This window comes from Pyxicephalus adspersus, chromosome 4, assembly GCF_032062135.1.
Source record: "Pyxicephalus adspersus chromosome 4, UCB_Pads_2.0, whole genome shotgun sequence".
Classification (NCBI taxonomy): domain Eukaryota; kingdom Metazoa; phylum Chordata; class Amphibia; order Anura; family Pyxicephalidae; genus Pyxicephalus; species Pyxicephalus adspersus.
The window spans coordinates 94,813,800-94,839,661 of record NC_092861.1 but is presented as its reverse complement, the minus strand read 5'-3'; positions in this window follow the sequence as shown (position 1 = coordinate 94,839,661).

Below are 25,862 nucleotides of genomic sequence, written 5' to 3'. Positions count from 1 at the left end.
TCTCCCCCCCCCTCTTTTTTTTTTTTTCCCTCTTCCCAAGAAATCTCCGTAGGCCCAACTGTTCCTGTTGCAGCCCGATTGTTGGTCGCATGTCCCCTCAACAGATTACTCAGGACCATCAGGTTTGGTCTATTGGATTGAGTGATCCTAGAGATTGTTTGTTCCCGAGGACTCTTCGAGCTGAGCTGCTTCGGCTCTTAAGGTCCTTTTGTTGTACCCTATTATGGGTATTTTTTGTCTGTCTTTTGATGGTCAGTCTTTTGTAGTGAATTTTTCTGTTAATGTTTTGTTTTTTTGTTGTTTTTTTTTTGTCATATATTTGGTTTGTTGTAGTACCCGATTGCTATACTGCACTCAATCTATGCAATGGCCTTACGTATAATGTCCATCAATGTCAAGGGTCTAAATTCACCGGCTAAACGTAAAATAGTATTTAATTATTGTCACTCCTCGAGCACTCCTTTGAGTGTCTCACTGCAGAACACAGAGGTTACCTTTTTGGCTTATTATGCTCCAAATTCTCCTCCTGTTTCCTTTTTTCGGAAAATGATGGAGGAAACTCGGCTTTATATGAAGGGTGCTTTGATTTGCTGTGGTGACTCTAACACTGTATTCAACAAAAATTAGATAGATGTACTAGTTCCTCCACCGTTCCCTCTGTTGAAGATGGGGCGATACGGGACTGCTTCCTGAGTCTGGGTCTGCTTGATATATGGCGCGAATTACATCCTTTGTCCCGTGACTATCCATACTCTTCTGCTTCCCATAATTCTTATTCAAGAATCGACCATATTTGGGTCCCGAGAACTCTGTTACCAGCTGTCTTAAAAGCTAGCATACCGACGGTGCCATGGTCTGACCATGACCCAGTAATAATATTATGTTCATCACTAGTGGTTAGGCCCCATACCAGACAGTGGACACTTAATGATTCTCTACTAACTTGCCCAGACACGGTACAAAAATTGATCTTACTGCAGAATTTTTTCAGTTGAATACCGGCTCAGTATCATCCCCGATAATCTTGTGGGAAGCTTACAAAACGGTAATGCGTGGTCATCTCATTAAAATAGCTGCAGGAAAAAACCGGGAACGAAAGCAGACCCAGACTCGGTTAGAAGCTGCTTATTCGAGACAAGTCCAGTTACACAAGTTAAGTCCCTCATTGGGAACCTCAATTGCATTGCGCAAAGCGCGTACTGAATTGAATCTTTGTCTCTCTAACCAAGCTGCATACCAGCTACAGCGGACGAGACTTAAGTTCTATTATTGTGGTAATAAACCAGGAGCATTGCTTGCCAAACGATTACGAACATTTGCACCACGGTGTACTCCGATCTCCCTTCGTACAGCCACCAAACATTTAACTAACAACCCTTTAGATGTAGTCCAGGAGTTTCAGACTAGACTGTCAGATCTTTATTCTGCTCCTCCAGCTATGGACAAAGACAGAGCTGATTTTTTTTTTTGCTAATATTGATTTGCCTAAAATAGACAGTACAGATCTGGAGAGGTTGCAACGAGATATCACGACCCCAGAAATTACATTGGCCATTAAATCATTAAAAGTAGGTAAACGCCCCGGCCCAGATGGCTTCTCTCCACTCTTTTACAAAAAACTGTCAATAGCTCTAACATGTCAAATGCAGATTATGTTTAACGAATTGAAACAAGGGCGGGTTTTACATATGGAATCCCTAAAGGGATCTATTGCTATGATACCAAAGCCATCGACCGACCACACATATAACTATAGCTATCTATAGTTATATGTGTGGCTAACTATAGACCTATTTCACTCCTCAACACGGATGTGAAAATTCTGGCAAAAATCTTAGCCACAAGATTGAACGGGTTTTTAGGCAGCCTAATACATGGTGATCAAGTGGGCTTTGTCCCACGACGCCAAGCAGGAGATAACGTTCGTAGAGCTCTTCAGATATTACATCTATCTCATTCTAAATCTATTGAAAGTATGATGTTATCGTTGGATGTGCAGAAGGCCTTTGACACTATATCATGGCAATATTTGTTTTATGTCCTCAACAGATGGGGTTTTGGTTCTTCTTTTCTGCATTGGATTAAGGCATTGTATGCTTCACCGTCTGCCTCCGTGAGATATATGGGCTATGCCTCAACCCCATTTCCGATTTTGTGAGGGACCAGACAGGGCTGTCCCCTTTCTCCCATTCTGTTCATATTAGCTTTAGAGCCCCTAGCAGCTGCTATCCGTGTAAACCCAGATATAGCTGGGGTAGAAGTATTTAATACAGTGCACAAAATCATGCTGTTTGCTGATGACATATTGTTGACACTTACAGCACCAATCACGACTTTGCCCAATTTGCACAATTTACTTACTCATTTCTCAGAGGTATCAGGTCTAGAATTAAATAATAAAAAAGTCCAAAGCTTTAAACGTTTCTTTGCCAACATCAGTTGTTGGAGCTTTACAACCCCATTTTGCTATAAATGGTTGAGAGCTATCCCGTACTTAGGTATTAAGCTCACATCTCATTTATCATCTATTTACCAGGCTAATTATCCGCCTTTGTTCAGGGAGCTTTCTGTCATACGTAACAAATGGCCATGGGTTGCATATTACCTGCATATGACATTCTGTTTCTCCAGAATGTCATAATCCATTATCCTAATAGTTTAGAGTGAGTGTAACTTTGACAGTGGTAAATTATATACAACAGAAAGGATTTAGTAATTATATAAAATATCAAAAGAGAGAGAAGAGACTCATTGGCAAATGATACTTAAATGTATTTTTCACATGAATCAATGTGTACAGTGATAATGACAAATTCTTATAATCCAAAGGTGAATGCACACATAACTAAAAGGCAACCTGAGATGTTACAATAGTAGGGGTATGCCTTGCTTTCTAGACAATCAGTTGTCTGACTAAATGTTGCAACAGATGTAAATGCTCAAAAATCTCTACCTGACGCATTTCGCCAGTGGGCTTCATCAGGGGATGCATAGAGAGAGTCAGAGCAACCGTATAACAAGATATAACAATATACACTAGCAATAAGCATTAAGTGTAACATTGCATTATGTAAGAACAAAGTTAATCAGGGAGAGAGATGATTATAAAAGGTGCTGATCCATTTGTTTACGTGTACACACTTACAAAACTTATGATTAAGGATGAGTGAGAGAAATTTGTAAATTCAATCTCGCAGCCAATTGGGCCTTTCTCGCTTACCGAACATTTAAGCGAGAAAGGGTTTGTGATTCGCCATGAGGTCGTGTTCTCGCTAAACAAATAAGGGAAAAAGCAGGGGGTAGGAACGGCGACTATTTCTGTCACTAATGGCATGGCTGGGAGTGAATCATTTGCTCCCAGAAACCACAGCAAGGCCCAGCAGCCCAGTCAGGGGAGATCTGAGCAGAGGCATATATACAAGGAATAAGGGAGGGGTTAGTCACTCCTGAAAGGATCTGCTTCTACTTCTAGTTCCTCGAATGCACCGTGACTTCTCCTGCACCAGAGAGACAGACGTCTGGAGAGATATCCCAATAACACACACGTACACAGTATGGTCTTAGGAATATACTCTAATGTTTACTTGAAAAGGTGGTCCTTTTATACAGATAATTATACAAGGGGTGGTCTTTAGTTACATACAGTTACATATATAGTGTTATTTGATACATTTTAAGGCATACAAGACATACATTGTATTTCAGAAAATTTACAATTTCCACCATCTGGTTACATTTAAACTGAGTAGACAGGAGAAGAAATACAACTTCCTTACAGGAACATATATGGCTCAAGTTAGATTAGCTATTTTAACCCTTCAACTCCATCTTGTGTTCTGGGTAAAGAATTAATGCGTGAGAACTAGTGTTGGTCGAATAGCTCACTATTCGATTTGGCAGCTATTCGCTCGAATATAGCAAAAAAATTCGGGTAATTTTTGCTGTCGAATCCCGTGTTTTTCGGGTCGGGTCTACCCGAATTCGAACAGCCATATTCGGGTCGATTATAGGGACAACCCGAATTCGAACATCAACACTAGTGAGAACGTGGATTATGACAGGGTCAGGTTAGGAGCCTTCTGTATATATCTATATAGACCATTTGCAGCAGAAAAATTTCTTTACCTACTCTAAAAAAATACAGATAATTAAGCCTGATACCTCTTGTTATTTACCAAAAAAAAGCCATTTTGCTGAAGAAAAAAATTCTGTCCTACTCTAAAGATAAATACAGATATTTCAGTCTTTGATACCTCTTGCTATTTACCAAAAAAGCCTGTTTGGTAAAGAAAAATTTCTGTCCCACTCTAAAAATAAATTCAGATATTTCAGTCTGATACCTCTTGCTATTTACCAAAAAAAAGCCAGGCTGCTGCAGAAAATTTTTGTCCTACTCCAAAAAAATACAGATATTTCAGTCTTTGATACCTCTTGCTATTTAATGAAAAAGCCAGTTTGCTAAAGAAAAATTGCTGTCCTACTCTAAAAAAAAATACAGATAGTTTAGTCTGATACCTGTTGCTATTTACCAAAGAAAGCCAGTTTACTGCAGAAAAATGTGTCCTACTCTAAAAAATACAGATATTTCAGTTTAATACCTCTTGCTCTTTATTAAAAAAAGCCAGTTTGCTGCAGAAAAAATTGCTGTCCTACTCTTAAAAAAAATACAGATATTTCAGTCTGATACCTTTGCTATTTGCCAAAAAAATCCAGGTTGCTGCAGAAAAATGTGTGTCCTACTCTAAAAAATACAGATATTTCAATCTAATACCTCTTGCTATTTACCAAAAAAAGCCAGTTTGCTAAGGAAAAATTGCTGTCCTACTAACACTGGATTAGGCAGCAGGTGTACAAAGAACTAGGGAGCTAGGCATTAGTAACTTGATGCACTAACACAGAATGAAGTCTGTGAGCAAGCTAAATAGCCAGGGCTGGTTAAGATGCTACTTCCTGGTTGGCCAGCAGCATGGATGGAGTTGATAAAGCCCAGGCACGCCCAGCATCAGTACTGCCCACATGCGCAGTAGAGAGATGCCTATGTTTTAGTGAGGAACAGGTGTGACAAGCTGTACCCAGTATACATGCACATGTAATAGATAACCTCTCCTGGGCATTGGCATTCTTGGTGTCTAGCCAAATCTACGTCACCATGAACAGCTGGACAACCAGGCACGTAATGGGATGCTACCTGTCCTTCACCGCTCAATATCTCAATGGTCGGTAGTCTGCAAGAGGCATTGCAGCACCTGGTATCCCCACTGAGGGGTGTGGTAGGAAAGCATGGGCCACCCCTGTCCTCTCCCTCCTCCTCCTCTTTAAAAACTGGAAACTGGTGTCCTTGAGAAGGAAAAGTCACACCGTCAGAGAACTCTTTGCTCTTCGCTTTGCACAGAGAGGTTGAGGCTTTGCTTTAGTGTGCGGCAAACTTGTGGCAGCGCTGCGCATGGGCCGCATAACACATGTGCCCTGCTTTGCACACGTACTAAACCTGGTGGTGCAGAAGTTTCTCCGCACGTACCCAGGTCTGCTGGACTTACTGAGACAGGCTCGCTCCATCTGCAGCCATGTACACCATGTACGCCGATCCCCTACTGCCACCGTGGTGCTTAGCAAGATCCAGCGCCAACAAAGGCTGCCACCGCATACCGTGTTTCCCCGATTTTAAGACATCCCCATTAAATAAGCCAACCCTGATTTTTGAAAAAATAATTAAAATAAGACACTCACCTGTGAATAAGACATCCCCCGATATTTGATCCTGTGTGTGTCTCCTTGATGCTGGCTGCAGCACGTGTCTGCAGTGCAGAGTGAAACTGAAAGTAACAAGCCGGCATTCTGCACCAGGAAGCAAGCTGCTAATCCCTGCCCTAACGGAGTTACCTGCCCTAACGGAGATCCCTACACTTAATTACCGTTAAGTGAACAGAAGGGGACAATCAATGGCATAGAACATATTTCCTCTTGCGCTCCAGCATCTGGGGGATGGAAGGTTGGATGCTGCTAATGCTAACCACAGAAACATTGGATGATGGGGTAGAAGTTGTGGTGGATGGCAATGATGCCTGGTCCTGACTGCTAGCAACGCCACAGACAGCAGCCGATCTGCGTTGGAGCTGCTGCTCAACACTAGGGCAGCCTGAAAAAGGTAATGATTGCCTACATGCCACACTCAAATTCCTGGCAGCAGCACGGGTAACTTTGGTGGCAGAAGGAGGAAAGGCAGCGGAGGAAGATCGAGCAGTTTGAGCTTGCTTCTTGGGCGGAGGTAGTCGCACAGAGCTCTGTGCTTTCACCAGGTGTTCCCGCCAGGTTACCGGGTGGTGGCTTTTTAAATGGGTGCTCATGCAACTTGTTCCAAGTTTGTTTTGGTTTTTGCCTCGTTTCAAGTGTTGAGCACACAGTTTGCAGATGATCAGTGTTGTCATCATCATCACTATGGACATTAAAAAATGCCCACACGGGCGAACATCCAACTGGGCCGAAAGGTGCTCTGGAGCTGGTGGTCGTGGTGGCGGTCGCGGTTGTTGAGGCATAGCTGTGGTGACAGGCAGCTTCCGACCATGAATGACCATGACTTGCCTCACTGGTACGCTGCCTTTCCTCCTTCTGCCACCAAAGTTACCCGTGCAGCTGCCGTGCCAACAGCCAGAAAAAAGACTTCCTAATTTTATTTTTACTTGTTGCAGAGATGGGAGAGTCTTGACATGTCTTTTTAAATGTATTTATAGGCTGTAGAAGCTCTCCACCGACCCAAATTTTTCCCTTATTGACTTTAATGGAGTTCGAATTCGGCATTCGACCACCCGAATAATTATGCATTATTCGGCCGAATAGCGGTCGAATCGAATAGCGACCTATTCGACCAACACTAGTCAGCAGCAGGAGAGGTCATCTAAGCCAAACTATGCCAGGCTATTTTTGAGCGGAGAAAAGCCGCCAATCGTGCAGCAGTTGCCAATGACAGTCAGCAGCACTACTCAGTCATGGTGCAGGAATACCTGAGCTCTACATGGGACATCTGCAACCTGCAAAGCCAGGACCCACTGCGCAGAAAATGTCACTTTTATTAAAATGAATAAGGCTTGGATCGGCAATGACTTCAACACCGTCTCTGCAGAGTGCACTGCACAGAGTGCAGTCGGTAACTGCCGCACAGCCTGCTGACACCTTGACAGGAAGAGCACTTTCACAGCCTTCTGCATCTCCTTCTCCTCCCCCTCATTGCCCTCTACCACTACTCTGTCTCTATACCTTGGCCTATACCTTGCAATAGAGCTGTGTAACTGGCTATTTTTTTTTACAGAGGACCTCCCTCGCGGCCCTCTGCCTCTATTAACTTTGAGACCTTTATCACTTGTAATGGAGCTGTGAAACCGGCTAATATTTGTATAGAGGACCATGTCTGTATTTTTCTCAAAAATACAGATATTTAATTATGATACCACTTGCTATCCATCAAAAAAATTCTGTATTTGTCTCCCAAAAATTACAGTAATTTAATTATGATACCTCTTGCTTTCTATCAAAAATGGCAATAAAAAAATCTGTATTTCTCTTTAAAAAATACAGATATTAAATTCTGAATCAGAAATACAAATGTTTTTCTTGCGTTTTTGATAGTTAATTCTGATACCTCTTGCTTTCTATCAAAAATGGCAATAAAAAAATCTGTATTTCTCTTTAAAAAATACAGATATTAAATTCTGAATCAGAATTAAATACCTGTTTTTTGGAAAGAAATACAGAAATTTGTCTGCCTTTTTTGATAGATGGCAAATGGTATCAGAATTAAATAACTATTTTTTGGAGAGAAATACAGAAAGTTTTCTGCCTTTTTTGATAGATGGCAAGAGGTATCAGAATTAAATATCTGTATTTTTTGGAGAGAAATACAGAATTTTTTGATAGATAGCCAGTGGTACCAGAATTAAATATTTTTTTTTTTTTGGAGAGAAAAACATAAATTTTTTTACCCTTTTTGATAGATAGCAAGAGGTATCAGGATAAAAAATCTGTATTTTTGGGGGAGAAATACAAGAAGCGTTCTGCCTTTTTTGATAGATGGCAAGAGGTATCAGAAATAAATATCTGTATTTTTTGAAGAGAAATACAGAAATTCTTCTGCCTTTTTTGATAGATGGCGTGAGTAGGGACACTGGGAATCTCATTCATCTATTCATGTGCGTAACTAATTAGATGACGAGACATTTGGCTACAAGCTTCAGCTACAGCTTTTACACTGTTCATATAGGTGATGGCCTCAACCTCCAATGCCGTCCTTGCTCCGTCTCAGGGCCCACCGCCTCCTTCTCACGCTGTTACTGCTGCTGCCTTCCCAGTACCCAGCTCTAGATGACAGTTATCAATGCTGTCTATGCTCTGACTCAGGGCCAACCGCTTCTTCCTCCTGCTGTTACTGCTGCTGCCTGCCCACTACCCAGCTTAAGATGCCAGTTACCAATGCTGTCTATGCCGCATTTTACAAAGTTACAGCTAGCAGATAGGAAAAGGCACTCCCCTACACAGCAATGTTTCCAAGAGCTATGGCCCCTACAATGTCCATGTGAGAGGAAGCCTTGCACTCTTCACATTCATCAATAGTTGGAGCCTCTACAGTTTTAATCTCTTCATACTCCCACTTATCCTACAGCTGTCATGTCACTTCACAGTTGCAGACTAGAGTCAAGCTCAACTGGGTCTTCTTTCCCCGCTGATTCTGGCAATCCCAATCCCTTGGCTGTGGTTTCGATAGATAGTAGGTAGGAACACTAGGAATCCCATTCATCCATTCATGTGCGTAACTAATTAGATGACGAGACATTTGGCTACCTTAAGAATGTCATAGATACTTCCACCGTTTTCCCATGTCTGTCAAGTACCCAGCATTAGATGCCAGGTAACAATGCCATCCACACTCCGTCTCGGGGCCCACCGCCTACTCCTCCTGCTGTTACTGCTGCTCCCTGTCTAGTACCCAGCTCTAGATGAAAATTACCAATGCTGTCCACGCTCCATCTCAGGGCCCACCGCCTACTCCTTCTGCTGTTACTGCTGCCACCTGGCCAGTACCCAGCTCTTGATGACAATTACCAATGCTGTTCACTCTCTGTCTCAGGGCCCACCGCCTCCTCCTTCTGCTGTTACTGCTGCTGCCTGCCGAATTCCCAGCTTTAGATGCCAGTTAACAATGTCATCCACACACCGTCTCAGGGCCCACTGCCTACTACTCCTGCTGCTACTGCTGACGCCTGCCCAGTACCCAGCTCTAGATGCCAGTTACCACTGCTGTCCATGCCGCATTTTACAAAGTTAGAGCTAGCAGATAGGAAAAGGCAGTCCCCTACACAGCAATGTCTCCAATAGCTACGGCCCCTACACTGTCCATGTGAGGGGAAACCTCAGCCTCTTCCTATTTACCAATAGTTGGAGCTTCTACAGTCTTAACCACTTCATACTCCCACATATTCTACACCTGTCATGTCTCTTCATAGTTGCAGACTAGAGTCAAGCTCAACAGGGTCTTTTTTCCCTGCTGATTCCACCAAGCCCATTCCCTTGGCTGTGGTTTTGCTAGATAGTGAGTAGGGACACTGAGAAACTCGTTCATCTATTCATGTCTCCATTATCCTCAGCTTTTATTTATACTGTTCATATAGGTGATGGCCTCAACCTCTAATGCCGTCCTTGCTCTGTCTCAGGGCCCACCGCCTCCTTCTCATGCTGTTACTGCTGCTGCTTGCCCAGTACCCAGCTCTAGATGACCGTTATCAATGCTGTCCATGCTCTGACTCAGTGCCCACCGCTTCCTCCTCCTGCTGTTACTGCTGGCACCTGCCCACTTCCTAGTTTAGGATGCCAGTTACCAGTGCTGTCCATGGCGCATTTTACAAAGTTACAGCTAGCAGATAGGAAAAGGCAGTCCCCTGTTGAATGTCCATGTGGGAGGAAGCCTTGGGCTCTTCACATTCATCAATAGTTGGAGCGTCTACAGTCTTAACCTCTTCATACTCCCACTTATCCTACAGCTGTCATGTCTCTTCACAGTTGCAGACTAGAGTCAAGCTCAACAGGGTCTTCTTTTCCCGCTGATTCTGGCAAGCCCGTTCCCTTGGCTGTGGCTGTGGCTTTCGCTAGATAGTAGGTAGGGACACTGGGAATCCCATTCATCCATTCATGCCCATAACTAATTAGATTACGAGACATTTTGCTACCTTAAGATTGACATAGTTACTCCCACCGTTTACCCGTGCCTGTCAAGTGCCCAGCTCTAGATGGCAGTTAACAATGCCATCCACACTCTGTCCCAGAGCCCACCGCTTCCTCCTCCTGCTTTTACTGCTGCCACCTGCCGAGTACCCAGCTCTAGATGCCAGTTAACAATGCCATCCACACTCCGTCTCAGGTCCCACTGCCTACTCCTCCTGCTGTTACTGCTGCTGCCTGCCGAGTACCCAGCTCTAGATGCCAGTTACCAATGCTGCCCATGACGCATTTTACAAAGTTGACACCTCTGTGCCCTACACATCTGGTATGCTGGAGGGGCACTGTGAATTGTCCCTGCAGTGGAGGCTGAGGACACGGTGGAGGATGAGGAGGCAGAGACGAACGTTGTCGCAGGACCAGCTGCATGAGAACGTGGAGGCAGAAGCTGTGTCACCTGGCCAAGTTGCTGGTGTGGCTGTGCAGGAACAACATTCAGCCAGTGGGCCATAATAAACATGTATTGTCCGTGACCGTAGTTACAGCTCCACATGTTGGTGCTGCTGTGCACTTTGGCAGACACCGACAGGCTCATGGACTGGCCCACCTTCTGTTCTACATATTTGTGCAGGGCTGGTACTGCCTTTTTCGCACAGAAATGACGGCTTGGGACTCTCCACCTCGGCTCAGCACAAGCCATCAGTTCTCTGAAAGGTGCAGAGTCCACCACTTGGAAAGGGGGAGACTGCAGCACCAGCAACTTGGACAGGAGCACATTCAGCTTCTGCGCCGTTGGATGAGTGCACGCATACTGTTATTTCTTGGCAATCGCTTTGGTGATCGATTGCTGACGGAATGACCGACGAGGAGTAGGAGAAGAAGGAGCATCTGGACCAGCAGAAGATGGAAATGACATACAGCTCCCTTCGGGTGAGGTAGCCTTGACTGCCTAAAACTCGTTGCGTGCCACTGGGTGATGCAGCGGTTGCTGCGGCAGGCTGGACCACCACATCAGGGCCACGGTTTTCCCAGGCCACTTTATGGTGACGCTGCATATGTTGATGCAGGGCTGTGGTGCCAACATTGGCACCCTAGCCACGCTTCACCTTCTGCCCACATATTCTACATATGGCCAGGTTAACCTCCTCCGGCGGCTTAACCTCCCTAGTGGTTCATTTCTTTCCAGTTGTATATGTCCAAAAGCAGTACATTGTTTTTCATGAAAATTTATTTTACACTATATTTTAATAGTATGAGTATAATAAAGTTAGAAACACCAAATCATGTGAAAACAATAAATTTAATAAATTGAAAAATCTAAATATTTAAAAACAAAAATAAACATTATACTCATACTAATATATATACTGTAAAAAATGTTCTTGAAAACAATGTACTGCTTTTACACATAAAAATCCAATGTATTGAATGCAATACAGGTATTTTGTATTGAATGCAATACAAATGGATTTTTAATTTCCTGCCCTGCCAGCAACGTACACACGCACCGACATCACCGGGAACCCCCCGGTGACTCATGGGATGCAGAAGCAGGAAGAAGGAAGAAAAAAGAAGATGGAGCTCGCGGCGCTGGATGGTGCGGGATGCCAGCCGATCAGGTAAGAGCTCTATTCACGATTACCTTCCCAACCCCGAGTCATACTCGGGGTTACCTTCAGGGAGGTTAACAAGAAACTGCCACACTGCCGAGTAGGTGATTTTCCCCCCAACATACCGCACTGACTGACTGCTACCGCCGCTGCCTCCGTAAACCCCTGCACCACTACTTCCCGGGCAGGTAGGCTGCCACGAAGCAGGTGGTCTACCCCGGGCAGGTTTGGCTCCCGACCTCCCACTGCTGCCACCCTGCTGACTACCAGCCATGCTACCAACTTGCTGGCTCAGCCGCTGCCACACGGGCAAGCTGCCACCCTCTTCTCCTGATGATGATGAAGCCCCTGCTGCACCCGGCTCCCAAGTGGGATCGGCTTCATCATCATCGAGTAGTGCCTGCACATCACTCATGTCCTCCTAAACAGTCTCTGGGTCAGGAGCCTGACCGCTCGCAACACCACCTACCACGCCACTCTCCTCATCACTACTTCCCCGCCTAGCGGAAGAAGCGGCGGATGTCTCCTCCAGGTCTTGGCTGGGCAGTAGCTGCTGACTGTCCTCTACTAGCTCGTCCTCGCTGTATAGTGGAGCTGAGCCCACAGCATACAATACTTCTGTGGCTGAGGGAACAGCAAAGGACAGAGGCAGGTTGAGGACAGGTGAGGGCACAGGGCCTGCTCCCAGGCCATGCCAACCAAGGGTTGTGTCTGACGAACCTACCGACACTGGGGGTGTCTGATGTCACTTGGGATGAAGTGGATGACCCAGTTAACCAATCAAGAACCGCTGGGTTGCTGGTCAAGACACGACCGCTAGATGACACCCGGAACTCAGGCTTCTCCCTGCGACTCCTGCTGACACGCCCCCTTACTCTGCTGCAACCTCTGCCTGAGCCAGAAACATTTAGGCCTCTGCCACTCCTGTGCATGACCTGCCACTTCTTTGTCTGACATACTTTTACTTGAACTAAATAAATGTAAAGCAAATTAAAAAACACCTAAAAGCAATGAATACATTTTTATTTTTGTACAGAAATAGGCCACTAAACGCTTTTAGCACCAATAACTGCAACAGTGAACTGCTTATATATTTTTCTTTTTGTACTCAAATTCGTCTCTAAATGCTTTCACCACATATAAATGCAGAAGTGCACTGAGAATATATTTGTATTTTTGTACTGAAATACGTCACTATATATATATATATATATATATATATATATCATGTCAAATATACACATGCGTTTATATTTTTCTGGATATATAAATTGATGGAATGACAGAGCTGTATAATGGCTATTTGGATCCCCAAATAATCTTTCCCTGCACTTGTAAATCTCTTTTCTAGCACTGTCCCTAGCGCCTTCTGAAGTCTCTCCCTGCACAAAGATGCTGTGAAATGATCCCTCCCTATTCTTTCCCTGCACTTATAAATCTTTTTTTAAATTTTTTAACACAATCAGGTTTCTCCTAGCGCCTGCACACGTCTATCCCTGCACTTAGTACGCTTAAAATGTCCTAATCCAAGATGGCTGAGGCTATTTAAAGGGGTGTGACATCACAGGGCTGGCTGGCTGCTGATTGGCTGCATGCATGGCATTATGGGTCATCTCGCCTTCCCAGAATTCCTTGCCCTATGTCCTTAAATGTGTAGCTGCCATTTTAGAAAAAATTGCGGTCTGTTTCAACAAATCGCGAGGAAATTCGGATTAGATGCGAATCTAAATTTTTCTGAAATTCAGATCAAATTCCACTTCGTCAGCTTTGATTTTGCTCATCTCTAGTTGCAACCAAAAGAAAAAGTATCAAAACAACAAGTGCAAAAAATGTAACTATGAATTAGGAAAATTTGTGATTGATTAGAATGTAACATAAAAAAACATCAAGCATTAAAGATTCAAACTGACCTGTAAAATAGACTGAAGATGCGCACAGAACAGGGCACAGGTGTGTGCTAATCAATTGCTATCACCTCACATTGCCCCTGATTCATCAAGCAGAATCGGATTATCGGTCGCGCATTCGTATTAGCGCTCCCTATTGTGAAGGCTGGAATCCGGCTGGTAGTGAGGCGGGTGTACGCGCATATTCGAGTCCGGACCGCGGTAATCCGCGATCGCATTCAATGATGAATCAGGGGCATTGAGTTTAACATCTGCTCCTGAGTGTCGCAGCTGAAAAATTAATGGCCTTAATAGGCTTATTCGAGATCTTTGCTCATTTTTGCAGGAAACTGGCAGGCAAATTCACTAGCACTGAGGCCCGACTCGTGGTAATAGAGCTTGCTTACTGGGGCGCACGTATGCACGTTGAGCATACGCGCATTCTATTGATAATTCAGGGCAAAAGTAACAATGCAAGGTGGGAATAGCTAAAATCTGAGATGGAATCAATTCAGGGCAAAACTATCCAACCATCTTTTTCTAAAAGAAGTATAACAATACAAGAGCCGAACTGGTTAAGAACTCTTGAAGTCAAAGTAAAAAATAATGTTTCCAGCTGTTATTTACATATTACCTGGTTGCAACACTGTAACTAAATGTCTGGATATATTTTCCAAAACAGTACATTTGACATTTAAAAATACTTCCTATTTCAAATTTTCCACCGGTCCCGCCCCCCAGAGCACGCTCCCCTCCAATACACACGTCCCTTGCCCACCCGGCATCTGCATCCCCTGGCCTCACGTTTCCAATGTTCAAACACCAGGGTTGCAAGGCCAGGGGACACAGAGGCCGAGCATTGCCAAGGAAATGCAGATGCTGGTGGGATTCGTCAAGGGGACACAGATGCCAGGCTGGCATCGCGAGAGGATGCCGCGGGCTCGTGGGGACCAGGTAAGCCCTCAATTCCACCCCGAGTGTGGTTTGGGGTTACCGCTTTTTGTAATGAAATTTACCCCTAGCCACACTCTGCCAGGGAGGTTAAATCTTACAGTCATGTGCAAACAAAAATCCTGATGATGACTGGGTGTTCAAAGTGAGCACAATTTCACCATATTTAGTAAGCTCAGTAAAAATACAGCCTCTACCATTGAAGTAACTTACAACCAGTATTTTTACATTGCTCAGATGTTCCTTGTGCACCCTTGAACAACTTGCACTCTAGCTCCCAGTGGTGAAATATTTTATATTTGTTAACTGCGGTATGAATGACACAAGGCCAAACTTCCTACTTGTAAACAATTATAGAAAGATAATCTTATATATCAAACAATAATAGTAGCACTTTATATTTTTTTGGGTGCAGTAAATGTGACAAAACATTTACTGCAAGTAATCAACTGTATTTTTTAACATATGCACCCGGAGGATTCACCTGCAGTGAATGACTGGTGATTAACATATTTACTGGTTTTTAAATAATTTAGATGCACTTAAAACTAAATTCTGCTTAAAAAATTATATGTTTTAATATTTTTTCTAGATTCTTAATGTGTTGAAAATCATCTCACCTCACGCTGCCTTTGCAAATTTATTATTTTGACTTGCATTAGACTTTCTAAGCCTGGAGAGAGCTGTTATGTGCAGTGTGCAAATGCAATTGCCATGAAGTCATTGATTTTGTTATTCACAAATCCATTGACATTGTTATTTACCAAGCTGCAAAATACCCGGTGCTTTGTATTAAATACACTTCAGAAAAAGGAAAAATTGTTAATTTATATAATTTACAATAATTCACAGGCTGTTTACTGCTATAAATATGTATATATTTCACTTTGAAAAACTGCACACACGTTTGCAATTTTCAATGATTAAATTACCATTGTGTCCATAAAACATTCTGAAGACAGATGAATGCAAAGGTCTTTTCTTTTCCCAGAAAGCAATTCTTCATAAATATAAACTGTACAAGGTGGCTATTTGTAGCTTTCCGACCTGTTTGCATTTTGTGCTGTATTTTAAATGACTAAATCTATTTTTTTTTAAAGCTAAACCCAGATGTAAGGGAATGTGAGAAACATAGATTGCTAAATATAAAAAGACACTACTCAAAATTGTGATCAGACATTTCATAAGTGGTGGTAATTCCCTTAGGGTACCATGACTAAATAAAAACACTGTTACTAAAGTATTAACACTGTGTAATGGAGGTAACAAAATCAGGTACCTATGGCAGATGTTGCCTTATTTTAAATGTTATTTCAAGATCATTGATGTTCATTAGCCTCCTGAGAGAAATTTTAATAATGGGATTCTCTAGAATAAAATTAAATTATATTATGAGTATGAAATAAAAATTCAGGATTAATAGGTAAAACGTATCTATTGGAGTCTGAATAGATTCACTCAAATGGTGATAAGGAAAACAATAGAACTTAGGAGCTCGGATGTCAATCTGGAGGGGATTTCATCTTCCCTAGGGCTGACTAGAGTGATGTAGCTCCACCCCACCTCCCATTCAGCATCTCAGCCCTTTGTAGCCTCCAAGACTAGGCAGCTTTGACAGAGCTGGTGACGCAGAAGAAAATACTGCATCCATGCGGTGGACCAGATCGGAGATGCTAAATATCAGCAAATCTGAGCAAAAGAGCTCTGGTAGTGATAAAGTAATGACAACAATAAGTCACCATGTAGGCACTAAGAACAATTTTGATGGTAATTACATTATGTTCTCTGCTCTCGCAAAAGTGTCACACAACCCTAGGGGAGGAGACTTTGATAAAATTCTCCTTCTATATAAATCAAAATGGATTTTTTTGCTTATTGCTAAGAAATTCCCAGGAATAAATTATGTGTTTAGCTTTAAACCCTTTTTGTAATTACCATTTAGGCACTATATCCCTTTTTCATGGGATTCAAATTTATAACACCTCACCATTCATCCCTTGGGGATTCTTTCATATAACATAAACAGGGCACTTTGGACCCTTTGTAATTAAGGAAATTCCCTGCTTTCCATTCAGGATATTCCCTCAGACCTCCATCGTTAAACATCGTTTCTCCATATACCCCTGAGGAAGCCTAACTGCGAAACGCATTGGTATACGAGACACTATTTTATTACTATGTTTAGCCTATTGGTCCTATATCCCAGTGGTCCCCAACCATTTTGACACCAAGGATGGCTTTTTTACAAGCACATTTTTCCAAGGACTGGTAAGTGGGGGGAAGGATTCGATGCGGGTTTGTAGGACAGTTTTATGCACAATATACAATAAATTTTTATTATTATTAAGTTATAATGTCATAATAAAAATTATACAACTTACCATAATGCAGAATCAGTGGGAGCCCTGAGCTATTTTCCTGCAACCAGACAATCCCATCTGGGGACGATGGAAGACCAAAGTCTATTTGAAATATCCTCTTAATACATATCTAAAGGTCTTTGCCAACACACCCCTCTGTTCTTTTATAAATATTTTTAGGATGTTCTGTGTTGGTTGAAAACAGCTCCTACCACCCTACCACTTTTACCACCAAGACTTTGTATATCACTTCTGACATTTCAGACAATAGAAAGTTGTGCATTTCATTCACACCAGTTCTAATGAAGTTACATCAAGTTCAAGTGCAGTACATTTTCTCAAATAAAAGACAAACAGGGTGTGTGACAAGACAATTCTTCTTTATGTTTGTGCTGATGAAGCCTTCTCTTCTTCATTTTTTTTTTTGCCCTCACATGGGCAATATTACCAATTAGGGAATTAGCCCAGTTTCACCCTGGCCAGGGGGGAGCTTATGCCTTCTATGCCATGCTGTGCTCCATCAGTTTTAATATTATGGTATAGTTAGTCGCCCATCTACTTGCAAGGTTTTTGTTGGATTGTATGCTGGATTGTATAACTCAGTGTATCTCAACAAGGGTTCTGTGGAACCTTAAGGTTCCTCCAAAGGTTACTAGGTCATCTTTGAACAATGAGTAAATTGTGACTTTAAGGTCAGTTTAACGATACTAACAATCTTTTTGACTATCTGTAAGGGTGGCATTAATCCCAATGGTAAGCAATGTAACAGGCATTCCTCCTGGTGACCACCACTCCAACACTTGGTTAACTTTTAAAAGCTCTTGGATACTCCTTCATTTAGCCCAATGATCCTGTTCCATTTTATAGTTCTGTTTCTTTTCTTGCTATTTTTATACTAATATAGAAATGGCTCTTCTAAGATAACTACTTGAAGGACAGGAAAAGTACCATGTTTAAACCCTTCTCATATGACCTTTTCATACATCTTGGGTATAACTAGCTTTTAAATACTTAATCAAACATATGTTTTTCATGTCTAATACAATTTAATGTGGTTTGGTGTACAATATCTCTGCAGTCTCCCTTTTTTAAATGAAGTAGTGGTTTGCAATGAACAAATAGCTGTTTTAGCCACAGAGAATATTACCAAAGCAATGCTTTAAAAAGTAAACATAAACTAAAAATCAAGAAACTTCCAATTTATTTTAAAGGGATGCTTTTAAAAAAAGGTTTGTTATAGACAGGACAAAGAAAGAAATTAAAAATAAACACACACACAAAGCAGAAATAGATTGATTACCCAATGTGGTGGAAATCAGAATAAATAATAATATTTGTTATATTCGCCCCTCCCCTCAGGCAAATTGTTTTGGCCTCACTTTCGATTATGCCCTCTCCTTCACCCCACACATGCATAACATTTCCAAGTTCTGCACTTTCACCTTTACAACATCTCCAAAATATGCCCGCAGCTGTCCCCAGAGACCACCAGACTCTATGTGCCCACTCCTATAATTTCGCATCTGGACTTCTGAAACATCCTCCTCTCTGGTATTCCACTAACCCGACACCCTCCTCTACAATCTATCATGAATGCTGCAGCCAGACTTGTCCATCCTTCTCACCACTCCTCTTCTGCTGCCTCACTTTGCAGTTCTCTGGCTTCCATTTCACCTTACAATCAAATTCAAGCTCCTGTGCTTTGCCTTCAAATCCCTTCACAGCTCTTGTGTTCCACGTAATCTTTCTGACCTGATAGAAAAATACACCCCTAGCCACTATCTTTGCTCCTCCAATAACCTAATAATGACTCCCTCACTCAAAATCTTTTCACATGCATGGCTCCAAGACTGGTAGGCTGTCCCAACTCTCTGAAATGGTCTTTGCTAGTGTTGGTCGAATATCTCACTATTCGATTCGACAGCTATTCGATCGAATAGTGAAATATTGTTCGGGTGATGGAATGCCAAATTCGAACACCATTGAAGACAATAGTGGGAGAATTCGGGTTATTTTTAGGGACTATTAAGGGCTGCAAGGGCAATCAGATTGCTCTTGCAGCCCTTTACTAGTTGTATGTATTCTTGGATAGAGTTTCTCTATCCAAGAACACAGGGAGTCCTGTGTTCTTGGATAGAGAAACTCTATCTGGGAACACTTACTAAAGGGCTGAAACAGGGATCCTGATTGCTGTTGCCGCACTGTACTAGCAGTATGTGTTCTTGGATAGAGTTTCTTTATCTAAGAAAACAGGTAACTAGATGTGATGAATGGGGAAACTTGTCCCCATTCAACCTCCAGTGCCTGGGGATCGGCTACAGTCAAAGCTGTGACCGCAAAGTTCACATGACCGTGGGAACTGAACTGCATATGGACTCTGCAGTTCCACTACGATCCCCATGGCACTACAGGTTAATTAACCTGTAGTGCCCCGGGGATCGCACACTCCTCTCAATGATTGCAGACACGACTGCAATCATTAAGAAGATGCCCCACAAGTATCTTTTTCTCTGTAACACACTTTCCAGCACAGTAATATGATACATTTGTTACATTTTTCTCGCAGTGGATAAAATAAAAATGTATTAAATGTATCATAATATCACTGTGCTGGAAAGTGTGTTACAGAGCAAGAGATATCATGTCATTGAAGGATAACCTGTATAAAAAAATTAGTTAAATAAACACAAATACTCAATAAATTAATTTAACATTAATTTTTATTTTTTTATCTCATTTTTTTTCCGAATTTTTGCCATCGAATCTCGTTTTTTCAGGTCGGGTCTGTCCAAATTGGAACAGCCATATTCGGGTCCAATATAAGGACAACCTAAATTCGAATACCAACACTAGTTTTTTCACACATACAAATGGTCTGTGTACAAATAAATGATTACCAAAGACAGTCTAAGGGACCAATAAGTGCAAAATGCAGTAGATATATGCATCTACACAGTGGTTATATAAGGAGGGCTGTTAGAATGAAAGTGAGCATATGGGTTAGTATATATACAGGAATATGGAAAAGCTGAGGTGGGGTGCGCATATAACTAAAATCTTTAATTTCTGCTATGTATTTATATGGATTTTCTCATTAATTATAAATTAGAGATTAGGGATGAGCAAGCAAAATTTTCAAATTCGATCTCCCAGTGAATCCGGCCATTCTCGCATACCGAACATGTAAGCGAGAACGGCCTGTGTAATTTTGGCCATCGAGATCAAATTTTTTGGGACCTGCAAGAGCAATCAGGGCAATCAGGCTTACAGCTCAGCTCCCCTGATTGCTCTTGCAGCCCTGTAATATGTGTTCTTTGATAGAGATTCTCTAGGCCACAACAATTACCACGCTGCACAAATTTACAAAAAATATGTGTAAAAACCTCACACTTCATGCACACACTTTTTTTTTAATTATTTAAGATTTTTATTAGACAATAAAAGTAAGGGTAATACAAATCAAGGGAGGGATTGTTTAACCTCCCAACCGTTAACCCCGTACTTTTCCGTACAAAAAAAAGTTGCAATTATCGATAACCCTGTACTTTTCTCCCTATATTAAAATGTCACTTACCTGGATCCGCTGTGCTCATCCAGCGTCGGATCCGTGTTCCAGCGTCGTCCTCCAGCGTCGATCTCCCTCTCCAGTGTCGGGTGCCGTCTCCTATACCAGCAGGACCGGTAAGATGCCGGCCGGCATCTTGTGTTCCGCCGGCCGGCATCTTGTGTTCCGCCGGCCGGCATCTTGTGTTCCAACATACAAACTCCCATATCCAATCCAATACAAAAAAATAAAAAAAAATAAAATAAAAGTAAATAACTTGGAAATTCAAATTCATATTTTGTATTTGATTGGATACAAACTCGTGTATCCAATCCAATACAAAATAATATAAAATTAATACAAAGTACATAACTGGTAAATTCAAACGCTCTATCCAATCCAATACAAAAAAATAAAAAAAAATAAAATAAAAGTAAATAACTTGGAAATTCAAATTCATATTTTGTATTGGATTGGATACAAACTCCCGTATCCAATCAAATACAAATTATTCAAAACAAACTCCAAAAAAATACACAGTCAAAGTTTTAAAAATTACCAGTTATTCCCTGGATGACTAGTGTGTAACACTGTGTCTTATCTTACCTTTGCTGATCTTCGCCTAATTTTGACCATTTGCTGCCTGCTTTGACCTCCGGATGCCTGGACTCCGACATCTCTGCCTGCCGCCTGCCCTGACCTCTGCCTGGACTCTGACATCTCCGCCTGCTTTGACCTCTGCTTGGACTCTGACATCTCTGCCTGCCGCCTGCCCTGACCTCTGCCTGGACTCTGACATCTCCGCCTGCTTTGACTTCTGCTTGGACTCTGACATCCCTTCCTGGACCCGGACATCACCGCCTGCCTGACCCCTGCCATGGCTTCAAGCTCCAGAAGGCATCTATCCATCCAAGATGTGTTGGAACAGTTCACAGACAGTGAGGACGATCTGGAGTCACTTGTGGAGTCCACTGATAGTGATGGAGCTCCTGGAGACCTCTCATCGGAGTGTGAGACCGAGACCGCAAGTGAAGGCGATTCAATGGAGGTTAGTGATGTGCTTAACTGGTGTGCAATTGACACCTGTCAGGCCCAGCCTGCGCCCCCCAGGTTTCCATTTACTGGGGTGCCTGGCCTGAAGGTGCACTGTGAGGACAACCCACTGGCCTACCTGGAGCTATTTTTGAATGGCAACGTCATTCAGAAAATAGTTGAAGAAACAAATAGATATGCAGCGCAACAGCTGGCTGCTCCACATGCAAGCTGGTCCAGAACCCGGAAATGGGAACCAGTCACCCAAAAAGATATTTGGCTTTTCCTGGGCCTTGTTATTCTCCAGGGGGTGGTGGGGAAACCCCAGCAGAGGTTGTACTGGTCCACCAACAAACTGCTTGCCACCCCTTTTTTTGGCACGGTTATGCCTGAAAATTGATTTGCTCTAATAATGAAATTTTTACATTTTACAAACAATGATGATTTTGATGAGACCACCCATCCTGCCCCCAAGCTAAAAAAAATTTGGGATGTTTATAAAATGATCATCAATAACTTCAAAATCTGCTATGTGCCAGAAAGGGACATTACTGTGGATGAAAGTCTGATGGCATATAAAGGGAGACTGAGCTGGGTGCAGTACATAGCGTCCAAGAGGGCACGGTTTGGGATCAAGCCTTTCATGCTGTGCGAATCCAAATCTGGATATTACTCTGTAATATATACAGGCAAAGGCACAAAATTTGATCCCAGATTTAGTTCCTATGGAATGGCAACATCTTCTGTGCTGACTCCTATTGAGCCTTTGCTGAACCAAGGGTATTGTCTTACTACAGACAATTTTTATACATCCCCTGAGCTTTATGAGTTTTTGATACAGAACAAAACAGATGCCTACGGAACTGTTAGGGTTAACCGGCGTGAATTGCCAGCCAATTTCATTGCACAAAAACTCAAGCCTGGGGATAAAGTTGCCTGGCAGAAAGGAAAAATGATGGCTCTCAGATGGCGTGATAAAAAGGATGTCTGCATGATGAGTACTGTACACAACACCACCAGTGTTCAAACCAGAACAAAAAGTGGGAAGGACGTTGTGAAGCCCCAGGTAGTCATNGACTATAACAGCACAATGGGGGGTGTTGACAGAGCTGACCAGGCCATTACATTTTATCCAGCGGTCAGAAAACAACAAAGAAAGTATTATAAAAAAATCTTTCATCATCTAGTGGAACAGTGTTTGTGGAATGCATACATTTTATACAAAAAACAAAATGACAGGCCTGTACCCCACCCTCAATTCATTTGGAAAATATGTGACGCTATATGTGTGAAACACTTAACACCAGAAGAGGATGCAAATCAAATTGGACGACGTGCTTCATACACGGAGAACCCGCTATGCCTGAGTGCTCGCCATTTTCCAGAGCACATCCCACCAACCCCAGGAAAGCAAAAACACTCAAGAAGGTGTGTGGTGTGCTGCTCCAAAAGAGGGGAGGATGGGAAAAAGATCCGGAAAGAAACCCGGTTCCAGTGCCCTGAATGTAACGTTGGACTCTGTGCGGCCCCCAGTTTTAAAATTTACCACACTAGGGAGGTGTTTTAGAATAATATAGTACTTTACAATATACAGAGTTATTGCTTTTTCAGTATTTTCAGTATTTTTGATTTGTTTACATAGTCATGTTTAAGCTGATTTTTGTGTTTTTCCTTTAATTTTATTAAAAGTAATTTGTTTTTGTTTTTTTACATGATTGTGTGTTTCAAACATTTTTTATATTCATAATATCTACTAGAACCCTGTTCGGACATATTTCTGTAAGTTACAGGTCTACAATTTAAAAAAAATTTCATGAAAACCTGTAACGCTTTTGGTATAGAAATCTAAACATCAGTGTTACGCCCAGGTGGTTAATAAACAGTGGTGTAAACATTTGCAATTCAAGTGCTTTACAGTAAAGCAAAGTCCAATATTAAGCATTTATAAAGAAAGATACAGAGTATTAGAGAAGAAGAGAAGACAAGGATGGGAGCTAAGCAAAGTAAGAAAGAGCAAAATAAGAGGGTGAGAGGGTAAGAAGAGGAATAGAAAGGAATAACTAGGGTCCTATTAGCATTGAATAGAAAATAATCATAAACATAAGAGTGCAATATTGATCTGAAGATGCCTAATCTCTGTGTGACATAATATATATGTCACACTTACCTGTTCCTCACTAAAGCACAGTCATCTCTCCCCTGCGCATGCGGGCAGTTCTGATGCTGGGCCTTCCTCTGTTTCCAAGCTTTATCAACTCCATCCATGCCGCTGGCTAATCAGAAAATAGCCTCTTAACCAGCCCTGGCTATTTAGCTAGCTCTCAGACTCCATTTTGTGTTCGTGCAACAAGTTCTTAGTGCCAAGCTCCCTATTTCTGTGAACTAGTTCCTGTTCACCTGCTGCTTAATCCAGTGTTGCCTGTGTCCAGCTCCTGTGTTAACCCCTTGTTGTCCAGTCTGTTGGTTCCCAGCCAACTTCCCTGTGCTGTTCCTGTGTTCCTGTCTGCCTGTTGATATCCCTGCTTCTCTGGTGCCTCCTGCTGTTTCCAGTGTCTACAGTGTTCCCTGTGCCCGCAGTGGCCCCTGTGTCATTGCTGTCTGTTCCCTAGATCCCTGGCTATTGTTCCCTGGCGTGTGACCTGACTTCTTTTGCTTGCTGCCTGTCTTGACCCCGGCTTTCCTTGACTATCCTCCTGCCTGGTGATTTGGTACCGTGCTTGCCCACCTTGGTGTGCCCAAGGACCCCAACCTGGCCATACCAAGCAGCGTAAAATCCTCACCATCAGAGGCTCTGGAGAAAATCTGGTTACGGCTTAGACTTTGCACCTTGGCCCTTCTCAGGGCTCGCACCACTTCCATACGCCCCCTAGTGGTCCTGTCTCTCTGCGGGACAATATACAGTATAGCCATAGCCAAAGTGCTATGAGAACCAAGATCTCCATTACATGAAAGGGAATGGACCATAAACAATACCAACTTAGCCCCCTGACTACCATCTGCATTCTCCTTAAGGAGAATGCATTATTGCAGAGTGTTTCCTGCTACCCTTAAAAATAAACCAACACAACCACGTCTGTTAAATGAGCAGGAGTGTCCCGAAGGTCATAGGACAACTCTTCCATATATCATCCACCCTCTGGAGCCACTCTCTAATAGCTGATGCAAAGGGAGACTTCTGTAAGAACAGAATGATAGAATTTTTGTATTTACCAATAGATGAATTAGTACAATAGTACAGGAAGCCCAAGGGGGTAAAATCAATGCCGGCTCTGAAACTTATTGCCAGAAACTCTGAACAAGTGGGCAGTACCACTAAGTGTGAACCAATGTACCCTGGTCTCCACAACCCCTCCAGCACAGAGGAGAAATGTGTGGTGGTATCTGGTGTAAATGGTATGGAACATAGTACTATCTAGAAAGCAGTTTTAAAGTTACAGTCTTGTATCTTAGCACTAATAGAGGATTTCTGACAGGTACTTAGACAATTCCGGTTTTTACATAGGGATGTAATGGGCAAGGCGAGGAGGATGTCTTAAAATTGCTGCTTGTAATTTTTAGGGGAAAACCTATCAGGCCCTGTGGTTTTACCCGACTGGGAGGCCTTTGCCTCCACCAAGCTCCCTCACTGATACATCTGCCTGCAGGGCAGCAAAATTATCCTGTGGGATAGTTAGGATATTGTCCCTCTGGAGGTGCAACTCAATGAGGGCTTATCTTATAGTCAGCAGCTCCACTGTCTCCCCCTGCCCCAGTTGGTAAAGCTTCTGGTAAAATTCACAGAAAATAGGGCCATGTCAGAAAGGAGGTGGACAAGGTCGCCCACGAGTTCCTTACCTTAATGTAGAGGGAGGATTTTTATTCGGCACTGAGAGTGTGTGCGAGAATCTTTCCCGTCTTGTTGCCCCACTCAAAAAATCTGGGAGAACAGCTTCTGAATCATAAAAACATTGTCTTTTTTTCTATGCGCACCAAGAGCAATGAGTTTTGCCATAGTGGCTTTATGAGCCTCATATACTTGCTAGGGGAACTCCCTATGAACAGTTCTCTGAGTAATAGGTACTGAGGTCCTCCTTCTAACAATCAATCTTGCAGTGATGATTCACTTAGGGGAAGAAGCAGAGCCAAAGGACAGAGGAGCTAAGCTGTGACTGGGTCATAATCTGAAAGGGTACATGATTCCCACATCCCATGGTGGATGTGGTCCATGGTCCATGATAGTGGTTCAGAAAAATCATTATAATACATGGGTAGGTATTATATAGCAAAGGAGAAAAATGTA